Raw genomic sequence first — 18,203 nt, 5'->3', positions numbered from 1 at the left:
TCAGGTTTGGAAGCTTGAACTATACTGCTGACATCCGCGGAGACTTGATCTTCGACGGATTCGAGCCCATGTCAGGTGCGCCGCACAGTCGTGACGAGCATGACTTAGCTCTACCGCCGAACGGTGTTTGGGAGATCACACCTATGGCTACTCCGGCCTTCAATCCAGAGCAGATCATGCCGTCCTAAGATGGGTGGATGGACCCCGCCATGGAGGCCGCATACCCAGCGGCGATAGAGCCGAATACTGACTTCACCTCCTATGAGACCTGTGTTGCAAGACCCTTGGATTCGTCCCCGGCCACAGGCTCTGAACTGCCTGCGTTCGTGCCTATCAAATCTGATTGGGCACCGATCATGGATTTTACCTCCACGGATATCTTTCAGCACTCGCCCTTGGGCGACTTGCTAAATTCATTGCGGTCTCTCTCCTTGTCAGGAGACCCTTGGCCGAACTATGTCCGGCTTGAGTGGGAAGCGGGCGACGAAGAAATTCATTCCCCAGCCACCACCCACTTAATATCCACTGTCGACGACTTAACCGACATGTTTGATTTCAGCTCCGAAGACATCGACAGTATGGACGACGATGCAGGAGAAGAACAGGAACCACCGCCCACAGGGCGCTGGAGAGCCACCTCATCATATGATATATACATGGTGGACACCCCCAAGGAAAGCGATGGCAATAAGGCAACGGAGGATAATCCCCTCGAGAAGCAATCTAAGCACCAGAATCATCGGCGCCGCTCTAAGCCCCGCCATAGCAAAAGCAGCGATACCGGCACAAGAGACAATAACGCTGCGGATAGTGCCGAAAACAAAGACAATCCCCTCCAGCCAGGCTTCAAGCGGGAGGATGGGCAAGCTAGCTCTAAGGAACAGGCGGCAGACGGAGAATCAGAGGATGACAATTACATGCCCCTCTCCAAAGACGAGGTGAGCCTCGGCGGCGAAGAATTTATCGTGCCTGAGGATCCTGTCGAGCAGGAGCGCTTCAAGCGCCGACTTATAGCCACAGGAAAAAGCCTGAAGAAAAAGCAATAGCAGCTTCAAGCTGAACAATATGTGGTAGCGGATAGATGGACCGAGGTGCTGGCAGCCGAGGAATACGAACTCGAGCGCCCAACCAAAAGTTACCCAAAGCGCAGGTTGCTAACCCAACTCAAGGAGGAAGCATTAAAGCCTACACTACCAGCGTATGATGCGGCCGACCGGCCACCTCGTGGCCGAGACAAAGCGGCATATCAGCCCGAAGTCCAGCCCGCACCCCGTCGCCAGTCAAACAAAAACACCAAGGCCCGGGGCAACACGCAGGACCCGCGAGACGTATTGGAAAACAAAGTAGGACACACAAGATCGATCTACGGATCACGGGGGCGCGCCCCAACGCGTGACGATGACCGTCATGCCGGATATACTAAAAGCAAATCTGGCTGGGCCGAATACAACAGACAAGACTTGTATGAACTGCGTCGTGACATAGCCCGGCACAGAGGCGCCGTACACCCCGTATGCTTCACCGACGAAGTAATGGATCACGAATTCCCAGAAGGGTTTAAACCCATGAACATCGAATCATACGATGGCACAACAGACCCCGCGGTATGGATTGAAGAGTTCCTCCTCCACATCCACATGGCCCGCGGTGATGATCTACATGCCATCAACTACCTCCCACTAAAACTCAAAGGGCCGGCTCGGCATTGGCTGAATAGCCTTCTAGCAAACTCAATTGGCAGTTGGGAGAACTTGGAAGACACATTTCTTGATAACTTCCAGGGCACTTATGTGCGACCACCGGATGCTGATGACTTGAGTCACATAACCCAACAGCCACGGGAATCAGCCAGGAAATTCTGGACTCGGTTCCTAACTAAAAAGAACCAAATTGTCAACTGTCCGGATGCCGAGGCCTTAGCGGCATTTAAGCATAACATCCGCGATGAGTGGCTCGCCCAACACCTCGGCCAAGAAAAGCCGAAATCCATGGCAGCCCTCACAACATTCAAGCCCCACTTTTGTGTGGGCGAGGATAGCTAGCTGGATCGTAGTAACAATACATCAAGAAACCCTGGCAATTCAGATGCCAAAGATAGCAACGGCAGGCCACATCGCAATAGACACAAACGCCGCAACAACGGCGACAACGCCGAAGACATGGCAGTTAATGCCGGATTCAGTGGCTCTAAATCCGGTCAGTGGAAAAAGGCATTCAAAAGAAGCAATCCGGGCCTGTCCATCTTGGACCGCATACTTGATCGTTCGTGTCAAATTCACGGCACCCCCGATAAACTAGCCAACCACACTAACAGAGAATGTTGGGTGTTCAAATAGGTCGGCAAGTTGAATGCTGAAACCAAGGAAAAGGGGTTGCATAGCGACGACGAGGAGGAGCCCCGGCCGCCGAACACAGGAGGACAGAAGAAATTTCCTCCCCAAGTGAAAACAGTAAACATGATATACGCAACCCACATTCCCAAGCGGGAACGGAAGCGTGCATTGAGGGACGTCTATGCGATGGAGCCAGTCGCCCCAAAGTTCAACCCATGGTCTTCTTGTCTGATCACCTTCGATCGCAGGGACCACCCCACCAGTATCCGTCATGGCGGTTCTACCGCATTGGTCCTTGACCCCATCATTAAAGGATTTCACCTCACTCAAGTCCTTATGGACGGTGGCAGCAGCCTGAACCTGCTCTATCAGGATACAGTGGGTAAAATGAGTATAGACCCCTCGAGGTTCAAACCCACCAAAACCACCTTTAAAGGTGTCATCCCAGGTGTAGAGGCATGTTGCACGGGCTCAATCACACTGGAAGTGGTCTTCGGATCTCCGGACAACTTTCGAAGTGAGGAGTTAATCTTCGATATCGTCCCCTTACGCAGTGGCTATCATGCACTGCTCGGACGAACTGCATTTGCCAGATTCAATGTGTTACCGCATTATGCATACCTCAACCTCAAAATGCCAGGACCTCGCGGGGTTATAACAGTTAATGGAAACACAGAACGCTCGCTCCGCACGGAGGAGCACACGGTGGCCCTTGCAGCAGAAGCACAAAGCAGCCTCATGAGGCAAACCGCCAATTCGGCAAAAAAGACCCCGGACACCATTAAGCGAGTCTGGAGTACCCTGCAAGAGGATCACCAGGAACGTTTAGAGCTCGCCTAGCAATTCGGCCTCCGTCCTAGTCCCAGTCAAGCTGCAAAATTTGCGCCCCGCGTACATAATTACGCACTCAAGATACCATGGGCATAGGCGGAGGCACGGCCATGGCACGGCCCACAATGCGGCTCAACCGCTTCAGGACCCGTATACCTTTAACATTTTCTTCCTTTCAGGCCCCTATTCTCTAAAGGCCCTCTCCGATCGTCTGATTATCGGACCTGTCACGGGAAGGAAACACCAAGGAAGCAAGAAGCTTTGACGTACAAGGGAATCCTCAAGTGGTCTCTGATAACGATCGATATACCTGTTTTGCATACCCACACGTAGCTTGACCTTGGATAGGACATGTCAAATAGTCCAATTTTTCACTTATTGCACTACATGTATGCATACGCTTTGATGTATCATTTAAATAAACAATGTACAGCATCATCTCATTATTTGCATTCCTTTATCTTTTTTTCCCTGTCTGCTTATTTACGACAAATCGCACCCGTACATTCTGATACGACCAGTGCGCCAGGGGCTTCAGTGTACCCCATAACACAGCATGAAAAGTCCGAACACTTTCGACAGTGCGGCACCCCGAACTTATAGCATTATATGCATCAGCTCCGAATCATGTCTTGGGTCAATATTTGGGTTTGCCCGGCTCCCATGTTTTGGTACCTTACGTTCCGCTATATTGGCTAAGGTAGCACTGGGAGAAGTACTGCGATTGTGTCCCGGTTCTTCCGGATGAGCACCTTAGTAGAGAAAGCTGAAAACTGACTATCATGATGCGACGAGAGCTGGTCGCTGTTCGAGAGGTCTCAAATCCTTAAAGATTTTTTCCGCTTCGGGCGAAGAGTCGGCCTTGTCCGATTTAGGCGTACATAGCGCCCCAAGTTCGTCCTTCCGAATACTAGGGGCTTCGCAAAAATTTCAAATTGTAGACTTCTATGGCTAAGTGAGAGTGATAAAGCTTTATAGTCGGATTGCCTGGTTCGTTGTGCTGAACACCTCCTTCAAAGGACCCAAAACTGGGATAAAGAGTGATCAGGTTTATCCCGAACACCTCAGTACTAGTTACATGGGGCAGAAGCCGACGAATGACCATCTCTCAAATTTTATAAACGGCCACACAGAAGGTAATATTTTAAATTAACAAGCGTTACATAGCGCACATGAACTCGTTTCACATTACAAGATCACATGAGTACATTCATTCAAATATTACATCCTTAGAACATTCCTCTGCCACAAGGCGAGCACCCTTCAGGACACTGTCATAATACTTTTCGGGGTGGCGATGCTCCTTGCCCACCGGCGGCCCCTCCTTCACCAGCTTTTCGGCGTCCATCTTCGCTCAGTGCACTTCCGCCCGAGCAAAAGCCCTATGCGCACCATCAATGCAGAAGGACCGCTTTATGACTTCAAACCGTGGGCAGGCGTTCACAAGCCGCCTTACTAGGCCGAAATAGCTGCCAGGCAGGGGCTCGCTGGGCCACATCCGGACTATGAGGCCCTTCATGGCCAGTTCGGCCGCCTTGTGAAGCTCGACCAGTTGCTTCAACTGGTCGCTCAAGGGCATCGGATGTTCGGTCCCAGTATACTAAGACCAGAACAACTTCTCTGTCGAGCTCCCTTCCTCGGCCCGGTAGAACTCCGCGGCATCTGACACACTGCTGGGTAGATCTGCGAACGCTCCTGGAGAGCTCCGAATTTGGGTAAGTAAAAGGAAGGTTTCCTTCACATGCTTGCTTTGCATAATGAATGCCTTACACGCCGCTATCTTCTTGACCGCCTCAATTTCCTGGAGGGCCTTTTGGGCTTCGGCCTTGGCATTTTGTGCGGTCACGAGGGCCTTCGCAAGCCCGGACCCTTGCGTCTTTGAGTCACGCTCCAAGGACTCATACTTATTGACAAACTCCTGGAGCTCTTCCTGAACCTCGACGACTCGGGCCTCTTGCTCCTCGCGCTCAGCGCGCTCCTTGGCCGCTTTGCCTTCGCCCTCGGACAGCGCCTTCTTCAGGGCCGCCACTTCGGTCGTGGCCCCTAGAAAAATTCATGACGATCCTTTGATCTAACAACCAGTTTCCTTTTTCTTTTATCAATAAACAGACAAGGTATTACTTACCTTTGTTCTCTTCGAGATTCCTCTTGGTAAGGCCGAGCTCTTCCTCGGACCGCTCAAGGTCCCGCTTCAGTGTGGAGACCTCCACCGTGTGAGCAGCAGCGGCCAGCAGTGAAGCCTGCTTATTCACATAGACATATCCTGATTAGACTCCTGTGATTATTATTTGATCCTCTGTTCGGCCTTTCTTTGCGAACACCAAACAGAGCATCAGGGGCTACTGTCTATGCTGTAACATTTTCTCATAATTTGATTACTTACCTCAAAGCTTTTTAGGAGGCTGGCACAGGCTTCAGTCAATCCACTTTTGGCGGACCGAACCTTCTTGACCACCGCACTCATGATAGTGACGTTCTCTTCGTCAACGGAAGCGCCGCGAAGCGCTTCCAGCAAATTATCCGATGCCTCTGGATGGACAGAGGCCATCGGCAAAGATGGCTTGTCCCCCTTGGCGAGGGGTCGCCTGACAGAATCTGGAACCACTGGAGGTTCCGGCGCAGTATTCGGCTGGCGGCTAGACTTGCTGCCCCGGCATTAGAACCCATGGGAGTCTTGCCCCTCGTGCACCCAACGTCCGGAATGTCGCCTTGGGGCGCCTCCGGAACTGTCTCCCCATGGTTCAGTACCTTTGAGACAACACCTCGACGTCGTCCGTAGGACGGGGGGAGGAGGCAGTCGGGACTGAATCGCTGTTCATCTCCGACAGGCCCAAAGACTCACCCGAAGAGGATACATCGATATGGGCTTTGGATGGGCTGCATGATCATGTTCGGCATGATAAGAAGCAATAACATAAAACATACCAAGAACTATTATGGTATCCGAATGCTTACGACTTCGCCAGGGGCTTGTCCCTGGGTAACCACTCCTCGTTGCTAAAAGTGGCCGCCGTGGAGCAGTCCAGAAGGAGAGTCCTTCCCTTCTTGGACCGTTCGGCCTCCCCTGACGGGGCGGCCTTCCTTTTCTTGTCTGCCCCGACTGGGGGGAGAACTTTCCTCTTCCTCCTCCCCGTTTTCGTGGGAGGAGGGCGCCTTGGTGTTATCGGACGATGAGTCCGATATGACCTTGCGCCTGAGACCTTTCCTGGTCCCCGTGGCCTTCTTATTAGCCTTCTTATCTGGCGCCTCATAAGGCGCCGGAACCAGCATCTCCGTTAAGAGAGCCCTTGTTGGATCCTCGGGCAGTGGGGCTAGACAATCGATCCGCTCCGCTGTCGCGACCCACTCCTGTTAAATGGCGTGGAGGTTTAGATCCCCCGCATGATTATACTGGGGAAAGAAACATCTTATGAGATATAAGGAGCTTACCGGATTGGCAGGGTGCTTTGCGCTGAGTCCGCGATCCTCGGTAAGGGGAGGAGGTACCTCGGCGGACTTGAACAACACCTTCCAGATGTCCTAGTGTGTCGTGTCGAAGAGCTCTCGCAGCAGCTGGTGCTTAGCCGGGTCGAACTACCACATATTGAATGCCCGTCTATGACACGGGAGGATCCGGTGGAAGAGCATGACCTGGACCACGTTGACAAGCTTGATTTTCTTGCTTATCATGTTTTTAACACTGTTCTGGAGTCCGGTCAGCTCCACTAATGAACCCCAGGATTGGCCCTTCTCTTTCCAGGTGGTGAGCCGCATGGGGATGCCGGATCGAAATTCGGGGGCCGCCACCCAGTTGGTGTCATGCGGCTCGGTGATGTAGAACCACCTCGATTGCCACCCCTTCACGGTCTCCACATAGGAGCCTTCGAGCCAGGTGACGTTGGGCAGTTTGCCCACCATGGCGCCTCCGCACTCGGCTTGCTGGCCGACCACCACCTTCGATTTAACGTTGAAGGTCTTCAGCCACAAGCCGAAGTGGGGCTTGATGCGAAGGAAGGCCTCGCACATGACGATAAACGTCGAGATGTTGAGGATGAAATTGGGGGCCAGGTCATGGAAGTCCAGCCTGTAGTAGAACATGAGCCTGTGGACAAATGGGTAGAGGGGAAATCCTGGCCCGCGGACGAAATGGGTAAGGAATACAACCCTTTCGTGGGGTCCGGGGGTAGGGACAATCTGCCCCGCGTCTGGGAGCCGGTGCGCGATATCTGTGGCCAGGTATCCGACTTCCCAGAGCTTCGTAATGTTCTCCTCCGTAACGGAGGATACCATCCACTTATCTCCCGCTCCAGACATGTTTGGAGTGATTTTACGGAGAAAATGCGAACTTGGGCACTGGAGCTCGAGTGCGCGAGAATGGATGGGCAGGGAAGAAGAAGGCGTGGGTGAAATAGAGGAGTCCTTGTCCCTTTATAAGGGCGGAAGAAGCTATGCGCCTCCCCACCTGCCTGGTAAAACTCGCTTATCCCCCAAGCGCCGTGATTGATGGCACGGTTGGGTTACCCACACCCATATTGATGAGAATCCCGTGATAAGGGGACACGATCTCTGCTTCGACAAGACGTGCCAAGAAAACCGCCTCGCAATATGTGCAGTGGTTGGTTGAGAAAAACGGTTCGAATAATGACCTGGCCATGGCGTGATGTCACATTATGAAAAGTTGTCAGCGGATTAGATTTGTGGAAATATTATACTCTCTATGGTGGTATGTGGAATTTATTTTGTAGAGACGGACAATATCCTTGTGTTCAAAATCTTCTATGGAGTATTCGGAGGAGGAACCCGCCTTGCAATGCCGAAGACAATCTGCGCGCCGGACTCATCGTCATTGAAGCCTGGTTCAGGGGCTAGTGAGGGAGTCCTGGATTAGGGGGTCCTCGGACTGCCAGACTATATACTTTGGCCGGACTGTTGGAATATGAAGATACAAGATTAAAGACTTCGTCCCGTGTCCGGGTGGGACTCTCCTTTGCGTGGAAGTCAAGCTTGGAAATTCAGATATGTAGATCTCCTCCCTTGTAACCGACTCTGTGTAACCCTAGCCCCCTCCAGTGTCTATATAAACCGGAGGGTTAGGTTTGTAGGACAGGAACAACAATCATAATCATAGGCTACCTTCTAGGGTTTAGCCTCTACGATCTCATGGTGGATCAACTCTTGTAATACTCATATCATCAAGATCAATCAAGCAGGAAGTAGGGTATTACCTCCATCGAGAGGGCCCGAACCTGGGTAAACATTGTGTCCCCCGCCTCCTATTAGCATCGGCCTTAGACGCACAGTTCGGGACCCCCTACCCGAGATCCGCTGGTTTTGACACCGACACTGCCCCCTCCTGCTCCGAAGAAACAACACAGGGCCAAACTAGTCCTGTCTGATGATAGCTCGAACTCTGCCAAGGAGTCTGAGGCTTCCGAAGAGGTTCCTCAAAGGAACCACAGGGCCAAGCCCCCTGCCCAAAGGTACGAATCCAAAGATTCTCTAGGCGTTTGCCGGAAGGCTTATTACTAATCATGCGCATTTCTCTCATATTCTAGCCCACCGTGCAACCTCCCCACTGATCAGGTCTTAGAGGGAAACTCTCCGCCATCCGAGCTAGCGAAGAGTGGGACTGTGTCACGCTCAACGCCTCCTTCGATCATCGAGGGGGCCGGGTGAGGGAGACCTAGACTAGGGAGTCCTCAAGCTGCCGCCGCATCTCTCATGGGCTGGACAGGTGGGCCGTTCTATGACTGATGGAAGCCGGATTACGAGGCAGCTTCGTGTCCAGGCAGGAGATCTTTTGAAGTCTTGGTGTGTTCCCAAGTCATCATAGAAGATTCGGCATGTTTATCTCGTTGTTGTAACCAACCATGTGTAACCCTAGTACCCCTGGTGCCTATATAAACCAGAGGGTTCAATCTGTATAAGCTAGAACAACACCATCATCCTACTAGTCTAGGGTTTAGTTCATCTGATCTCGTGGTAGATCGACTATGTAATCATCCTATACACATCAATATAATCAAGCAGGACATAGGGTTTTACCTCTTAGATAGGGCCCGAACCTGGGTAAGCACCATGTCCTTCATCCTTTGTTCCGCATTGATCCAACATCCACAGCTCGGGACCCCCTACCCGAGATCCGTCGGTTTTGACACCGACATTGGTGCTTTCATTGAGAGTTCTGCTGTTGGATCGCCGAAAGGATCAATGGCTCACCTGTTCATCAATGATATTGTCCATGCCAGGGGTATTTTATCCCCCGACCAGGCTTTCGCGTTTGGCAGTGTCGTACTGTGCGCCGATCCAACCGGCCAGCTTGGTCAGGTTGGTAACTTCGCCCCCGACCAAGAGATCAAGTTCGAAAACCTAGAGTTCACCGTCAACTCCTAGGGGTATTTCGCTTTATCAAAGCCTTTGGCTCCCCTTGAAAAACCCACTGATCCCGACGCATTAACTCCAGGAGTGGTAAATCATACGGGGACTAATGTTACACGGGGCCCGGCCATAAAGCCCGACCCTGTCAGTTCGACCAAACTAGTTCCGGCTGAACACCGCCTAGGCACAACCTTAAACGCCCCTAGAGCGACTGTACTATAGGTCAGTCCCACATATTTGAAGGGCATGGACCCATTAGACCTTTCATTATTGAACGATCTACTAGACCAGATCCGAGCCATGGGAGTCTCCGATGGTCGGTCCTCGGTCTATGATCAGATCAGACTCAAGTCTGATGATAGGGAAATTTATATCCCACCAATTACACACCTCGTTGCCACCATCAAGGAATTGGCCTAGGGCTCGCAGTCGCCAAAGCTAAAAACAAGCCGCGTCTGGATTGGCGATTGTCTCACCCAGGCTTCGGGCCCGGAGTCAGATGTTCGCCCTGAAGAAAGCCTAGAACCCAGCCTCGGCTTGAAACTTCAACTGAATCTGTGCCACGGCATGCAGACAGTCCAGATCCCGAACTCAACGCACTCAATATTCCACGGGTGCTTGACACCACCGCAAAAATTCCGGATACGCAACTCGCTGGAACGTGAAATTTTTTCTGACCCACCACCCACATCGAGTACTCCCCAAGTAACTTGGAAACCCTGACGTATGGGATTTGATGTATGTCAAACAGCAGCCCGGAGAATCAGTCCACCATTGCTAGGCAAGATTCCTCCTGGTCAAAGATAAGATGACAGAATGTTGCGATAAAGAAATAATAGCGACCTTTCGGTTCAACTGCCGAGCCGAAGGAATCTTGAATGCCGTCGCTCGTCGCTATGTTCAAAGCTTCACCGAATTATCGAACCTAGCACACAAATATTACGCCATGGAAAGCGCCTGGAAAGCACAACAAATGCGTGTGGATTCAACCCATGCTGAGCAATCTAGAAAAGCTCAGGCAAAACGTGTTTGCCCATGGCAGTCGCCCGAACATGAGCCCGCCAGAAAAAAGAATAGATCCCTCATCGGACACAGATCAGTCCTCGATGAACTAATGGACAAACCATGCCCCATAAACTCGACCTTGCTGAACACACATCCAACCCACAGGCTTCGAGCTTGTTGGGTGGTCAGGCAGGTGGCCAAGAGCTGCGAAGCTATCCTTGGACTCACACCCCTAGTATACGATTAGGAACACTCCCATACATTGATAATGATATTCTGACAATCTACGAGACATTCTCCTCAAGAAATCAAAGGAAAATAGCCCTTTGAGAGCTCAGCCAAGTCCACTAAGTCACAGCCGCTAACCCATGAAAGGACACACCGATCACCTTCGATAAAGAAGGCGAACCAAGGCCTGCTCCGTCCATGCACCCGCCGCACTAGTCCTCGACCCCATAGTGGACGGCTTCAAGCTAACCAAAGTGTTTATGGACGGAGGCAGCGGTCTAAACCTCATTTATGAGGACACCCTTGGAAAAATGCAGTTTGATAGATCTCGCATCAAACAAAGTTAAACTACCATCCGGGGAATTATCCCCAGCAGAGAGGTGCGCTACTTCGGACGAGTCTCCCTAGACGTAGTGTTCGGCACTCACTATAAGGATACCCCCTATAAAGCAATACATATTCTACAACGTTTTGATTATATGTTGCAAAAATTCACAAGAGATACGCATATAAGCGTTGCAGCATATGCGTTGTCAACTTGTTGTATGTGAACATAGTGTCCTACGTAGTTTGCAACAGATCTTATACGTTGTCATGTATGTGTTGCAAATTATATCTGCTATAAGATTGCAAATATACATAATTAAAAATAAAAAACTAATTAGATGCGGTACACATAAGGACTGTGGCACGAAAATCCGTTTGCGCAAAAATCAAAATTTACGTAGTCGCTTCCATTTATTCTCCAATCCAGATCATTGGAGGAGGCACAGGGTGGGCCACGCTCCACCCTGGAAGTTTGGCCCAGCCTGTATACCACACACACGTAATATAAGAGATGGGCTTGAAGAAAAACAAATAAGCCTAGTAACAGCCTACCCTGCCCGTCGTGTCGTGCCAAAGCAAAGGCAGCCACGCACGGTCGGTCAACCCTGTTTCTCCAGTCTCGGAAATACTCGATCCGCCGCCTGGAAGCTAGCCGAGCCGCCTACCTCGCCGTCCTTGCCCGGCCGCCCGGAGCCACCGGTAGACTTCCCTTTGACCCCAAGTCCCTGACTGTCCTGAAGGCTGACATCCGCGACCGGCCGCTGCCTGCCCCGCTTGGTGCCCGGCCAGCTGCTGTCCGCGCAGTCGCGCAGGCGCACCACCGCGCCCTGCTGACCGGACTGCCGGAGCCGCCCACTTCCAGTGCGCTCCGCGGCCGCTTCCTCAGCCGCTGATCCTCCGGTCCTCCCCAATCCCCATCCCTTGCTCAGCTCAGAGAGGTACCACATCCCAGCATCCCCTGATCTCTGAATCTCCATGCTTTGGACGAAATTACATTATGAAACTTATATGCAGTAATGCCTAGTTTGGTAGTGTAGTTTTTAAAATACCACAGTATTCCAAAACTTCGGTATTGGCAATGAAGATGGGCGGCAGTCTGCCAGGTTCATGTTATGGAAGGGTGAATTCTCACTGAAAGGCGATATGCATGTCACCGACCATGTTAATTTATAGCTAAGATTTCCTGATCCCAGTGGTTGTTTTAAGAATGCCGAGTTCCCATTCAATGTGGACCAAGATACCAGCCTTTCTGTGGCTCTGTAAATGGTCGACACTTTTGGATTGCCCCAAGGGAACATGCAGATCATAGTGCAGCTGATTGAGGTGTTCTTGCTCACCCTGATCCCTGAATGGGAGCCCTGCATTGTTGTCGGACAGGTGGTTGTGGTTCCTGAGAGTGCACACAGCCACGGCTACATCTCCAAAAGAATCATGAACTACAGGCATCTCAGATTGGCCGTCCTAGGATAGTTCTGCTTTCCCCAGCTAGTGTATCTTCAGGTTTTTTGTTTAGTCAGATGAATTTGGCCTTGCTTCAGCCTCTGGTGCGGCTCATATTACAGTGCCCACTCGATGTGTTGCTAGGCACGGCATTTTTCTTTGATGGTGATGAAAGTTAGTGCAGATCTACTAGATTCATTGACTGAGAGTAATCAGTTGGAAGTAGTTCGAATGCGTCCCTTTTTTCTCTAAATTGTTGTGTTCAATCCAATTTTGAATGCTAAAATTTTCCTGGTTTCTTCATAAAAATAATACTATAGTTTCTGAAAACATCAATTTTCTCAGTTTTCATGAAACTACTGATATGTTTGGCTGGTACTGTTTTACCCTAGTTTTGACCCTTACGCAACTAAATCTAACTTAGCTAGCCTACACCTAAGGAGCTACATGACCGGATCAATAAGTGTGTGCGGTTCTGTACGGCCTTCTGATCGCTGACCTAGGAACTTGCGGACGCGATTAACTGTCCGTGGCTAACTACGAAGAATAGGAATCAGTATCATGTTTAACTAGTGTGCAGCATGCTGTGCGTAGGAATGGACCACTAGTACGAAAGAGATACTGCCATGTTGTTAATTTTGATTTCAAGTTACAAACCAAGCTGCATGGTAGTCAGGTTCTAATGTGATTCTGTTATTTACATTCTTAGTATCATTGTTGAACTTATGTCAATCTGGACATGAAACTTACCACTATTGCTTCTGAATGCAGGTTCGATGGTAATGAAAAAGACACCTATCTAAATATGTGGAGCCTAGTTGGAGTGACGAATCCATTAGTGTTATTGCTATTTTTTATTTGATGTTTATGTACTTTATAATTCAGATAAGAAGATTTGTAGGTGTGACAGGCCTAAAGTGTCAATACTTGATCCCAAATATGTTGGTTCCACAAACAACATAGAAGTGTTAAATAGGCTGGTTCCACGAACTTGATCAATACATTGGTGTTGGTTGTCTTCTTTCCAATACATCATGAGTTGCAATTTTCTATAAATTGTGAGCTGCATAATGTTTTTGGTTCAGAAAACAAAGAATGAGAAAAAAAAAGAGAAATAAGGAGCATATAGTTACATAAATGTAAAATTTAAAGATTGTCCTAACAATGTATAATCTCAGTGTTGGCTCCGCCGAAGCCCTAGATCGCCTATGCGCGCCCTCTCTTCTCTTCTCTGTGATCACCTCTATATCTCCGCCAGAATTAAGAAGGAGGAGGAACGGATCCGGCTTGCCTGCTCCCTCCCCATGCTCCCATCCGTGCTCCTACTTCATCCTACAGCTGTCTTTTTCCCTTTTTTCTTTCTAATCTAATCATCTCCCCCCCTAATTTTAAGGGGGTAGGGCTAGGCCTTATTTTGTTCCAATCAAATCAAGCCATGTATGCGGGAGCACGGATGGGCGCACGCGCAAGGAGCAGTTAAGTCTCGTCCAGGAGGAACAAGGAGCACACGGTAGACACAGCGAGCTTTTCCAGCGCACGAACGCCGCCGCAAGAATGGCCTTTTCCCAAGCACAAACTCAACACCATACACAGTTACAACGCACACAGAGAGGGCTTTATACCAGGGCACGAACCCAAGTCCCACCCCACTCGGCCCAGCCCGCTCTGGCCGCTCCCACGACATGCATGCACACGTCCAGGAGTGGGTCCAGGAGTGGGAGTTCGCTTGGAGGAGCCGGAGCGCGGGATTTGGTGGAGCCGGAGGATTAACGAACATGCTCTAAGTACGTTGAAATTTCCTCAAACCGGCACCAAACCTAGGGGAGGTTTGTGGGCGTCTGGACTCGTGCTAATATACGTGGTCCCACCAAACCCTTCTCCCGTGCGAACCGCTCTCAAAACTGCACCTGGATGTTGATCAGCCACTCCAGGGCAGACTTGACTTGACGGCTTTGATGGCGGCCATAGCGACCAAACATGACGGGCCAGTGCCACTTCAACGCGGCACAGTGGCTGGAGTAGGCTTATTGATCGCCGCTCCCACATTAAAGCACGTCCCCGAGCATGCGCCTACGGCCGATCGAGCCACAGGTTGTGGTTGTGCCGTTCCTTTGTACTGCTGTGTTGCCGCCCCAAGGTTCTCCCATCAGCTGCCCCGGCCCGCTACATCGACACCACTACTTCGACACTGGCCACCCTGACTCGACATCAACCACAACGTTATTCGCACAACTGCGCCCATGACTAACTCGGCGCCTCCTTGCACCCGCGGCTCCACGGCAACTTCCTAGACCCCGGCCACCCGACTCGACATCGACCACGGTTACACCATCCTACGTTCACGGCTACCTCAACAACGGCACAAAGGGCCACTGCCTTGCTTGAGCAATCTTGTCAGTTTCTGGTCCAGCCATGACTTCCGCGATGCATCGCCCGTTACGACTGTGAGGGGGGGTTGTCCGTCGTGCATGGTCTTTTGGCCGATCGTCCTCCTCCGCGTTGTTGAAGGAGGAAGGTCTTGCTCTCCGCGGATGATGGAGAGCATCATCAGCCACCCTCCTTGACGAGGTTGCCGCATGGGACAAGAACGCCGCTGCAGTGTCCTGATGGCGGAAGAGTCAGTTGACCGGCGCAACACAAAACACCGTGTCGTCTTTGGGATGTCGGGCGTCTCCCCGGACTAGGTCCTCTTAAACATCATGCTGGTGGAGGCCTATGCGCCGCCTCAAGTGGAGGAGCGGGTGGAACGGAGCGGCGTTCATGGCCGACGCTGGCCTGTGGGCGGCGGGGGAGGAAGCTGAGCGGCTACACCACATGCGGCAGGTTGCCCAATTAGGCCGTTTTGAGTAATACAAAACATTATCAGTTCATCCATTTTGCATTGAATTTGTACAAACATAGAAGAAGCATGTTGTGTTTGGCACAAATATATGTACAAGTGCCTGTCAAGGGTCGAATGATAATAAAAATATTATAATTTAATTCGCTTCAAATCTGTAGTTGCTTGTTTTTTTGCACCAAATTTTCCCTTTCCCTCTATTCTCTCCCGCCAAGAGCCACTAATTCTAGTCAAAAGAAAATAAGTACCCGCGCTTCATGAGCTCTCGCGAGGAGGTAACTACGCCACCAAAATCGGAAACCTCCTCCTCCCCTCCCCCATATCAACGCAGTTCCCTTCCTCGGTTCGTCCTCTTGTACGAAGGATTCCTTCTTGAGCAGATCAATCGTGGCATGTCCTCCTTCCTGAGTCTCATAGCTTGCCCCGCCAATTCCACCATTGAGGTTAAGGGGACAAGAGGCATGCCTTGTTCAGAAACTGGGACGACAAGCAGATCAATCCCCACACCCAATTCATAGAAACAGAAGGTAAATACTAGTATGACTTGAAGATTTTGCCTCCTCCCGCTTCTCGGTTCAGATCTGTCCCTTCTATGCTTTCTAATTACTCTTCTCTTGATTGAATTTGGTAGTGCACACCAAGTGTTTGATAGTTGTCCTCTGTTATTGGTTTGGAATTTTGGGGAGCCTTCACATAGAGTGGATTGCTTCTGGTAACTGCTGGGGCGTCAGGTGCGGACGTGCAGTATTTCAATCTAGTTCTGCACCATTACTACCTTGGTGAGTTCAATCTCTTCATAGACTTTTTTTATGGAACTCAAATTCTAACTATCATGTTCTTGCTGGGTAGTATATATATATATATAGTTGGGTTAGTTCTTATGAGTATCAGAACATGATCTGCAACGCCCAATAATCTGAATGTTAATTTTTTTATGAATATCAGTATACGATGTGGCGCAGCACAACTAACAGTCCAGTCTGCAGAACAACGCACTTGTTCTGAAAATAAATGTTAGTGACTTGAGAATAACATAGCATCACTGCTATATTGGTTGTGCATGAACCAAACCTCCTTAACAGAAAAGAAAATGAACATGGGTGTCCTTGACCTTGTCATCCTCTTACTATCTATGGATAGTGTTATACCTGAACATGTGTGCTCCCCTCCCCCCAGCAAACACCAAGTTAAGCACCATACCACATCAAGTACAATGTGGTTAGACTTATTTTGTTGATTGCAGGGGTAGTAATTACTTGAAAATATGATTGTTTGAGCTGAAATCTGAACTAATCTTCTTCACCTCTATTGGGATGACTGTCATAAGGTTGAGTAGGACCACAAAATATTGTCTTTTGCAAAAAATATTTAAACTTTTGGTCATTTTAATGTTGCAGCAGATATGTCATGGTGAATAATTAATGTTGTTGAATCCAAGGAAGAATATATGATGGAAGAACCGATCGAACATCATAATTCTGCTGAAAAAGATGTCGAATCATTTGATGTCCATGGAAGAGCTACTAATGATGAAGAAGGCTTCACAGATTGTGATGATGCCGATGAAAATGAAGATGGTAAGTTTGTTGCTCATTACTTATCATTTGCAATATTTGATTATTCCTCATCATAACATATAATCCATGGTTCTATATATTCAGCTGAAAATGAGAAACAAAAGAGCGTAAGAAGAGGAAGCTGAAATATATTTGGAACCTTCCAAAAGGGAAAAGGATAATGGTTCGCTGCAATGACATAGATCAGCCAATTGGAAAAGAGGCTAAACATCTTGGGGACTTTCTTGGCTCAGTTGCAAGGAATGGGTCATTGTATTGCTTGAGCTACAAGGATTGGAGATTGCTCAAAACTAAAACAAATGTAAAGGCTATACTAGATCAAGTGAAGGTAAAATTTAATCCATTGAATATCCTTTACTAGCTTGTTCTATGTTGCCTTACATTGCACTCTCCATATTTATGTTGTAATTGTTTTGTAGATGAAATTATGGAACTAGAGGAGAAGATGAGAAGAATGGAAAGACAACCAAATCAGGTAAATTTCAAACAACTGTAAGGTTCATTTATTGTTTGGACTAACCTTTATGTATTCATATCATAGGAATTTTTGGATCAAATGGCTACAATTGGGCTTGAACCTTCGGTTGATGGACACAACTCAAATAGAAAAGTTTGTATCTTGTCAAAGTACACAATAAAATTCCTCAAATTTATCTCTAGAAATTATTTCTCAATTAATATTTATGCCATGCTATCTGTAGAGAGTGCTTGCACCTCCAGTTGATGGACTCCAACTTGTTAGAAAATGATCAAATAATTTACAGAACAAGCCAAGTGGATCAAACGATGCAGATTTGCAAGCATCAAATAAGAATTCTGTTTCAAATAAGGCTTGTCTACTTAAATACTCTTTAGAACTTGTCATTAGTGAGCTTTAAGTTGTTGTGCTTGCACTTTTTGCAATTGCATATACAATACCCAAAACTTGATGTGTATCATTTTATCCTAGAACAAAGAAACTATGGTTCATAATGATGGTAGTGCACGGCAACTAGAAAAATGTTCTGCTGCACACAAGGTATCATCATAGTCCTATATACAAAATAATGATCAAACTATAGTGCTCCCATCTTTATGTGTTTAGAACCAAGAAACTTCTGATCATAATTTTAGTGCTCAGCAAGGGGAAATAAATTCTGCTGCCCATAAGGTATATTTCCGTTACCATATACAATATGGTCAAAATACCTTCCTTCGATGGTTATGTATCTACTGGCCGTCTTGCTATCAGAATGTTGTTCAGAACAAAGAAACATTGCTTGAGAA

This window comes from Triticum urartu, chromosome 2 (assembly GCF_003073215.2).
Source record: "Triticum urartu cultivar G1812 chromosome 2, Tu2.1, whole genome shotgun sequence".
NCBI classification, from domain to species: Eukaryota; Viridiplantae; Streptophyta; class Magnoliopsida; order Poales; family Poaceae; genus Triticum; species Triticum urartu.
This window is presented reverse-complemented; position numbering follows the sequence as displayed.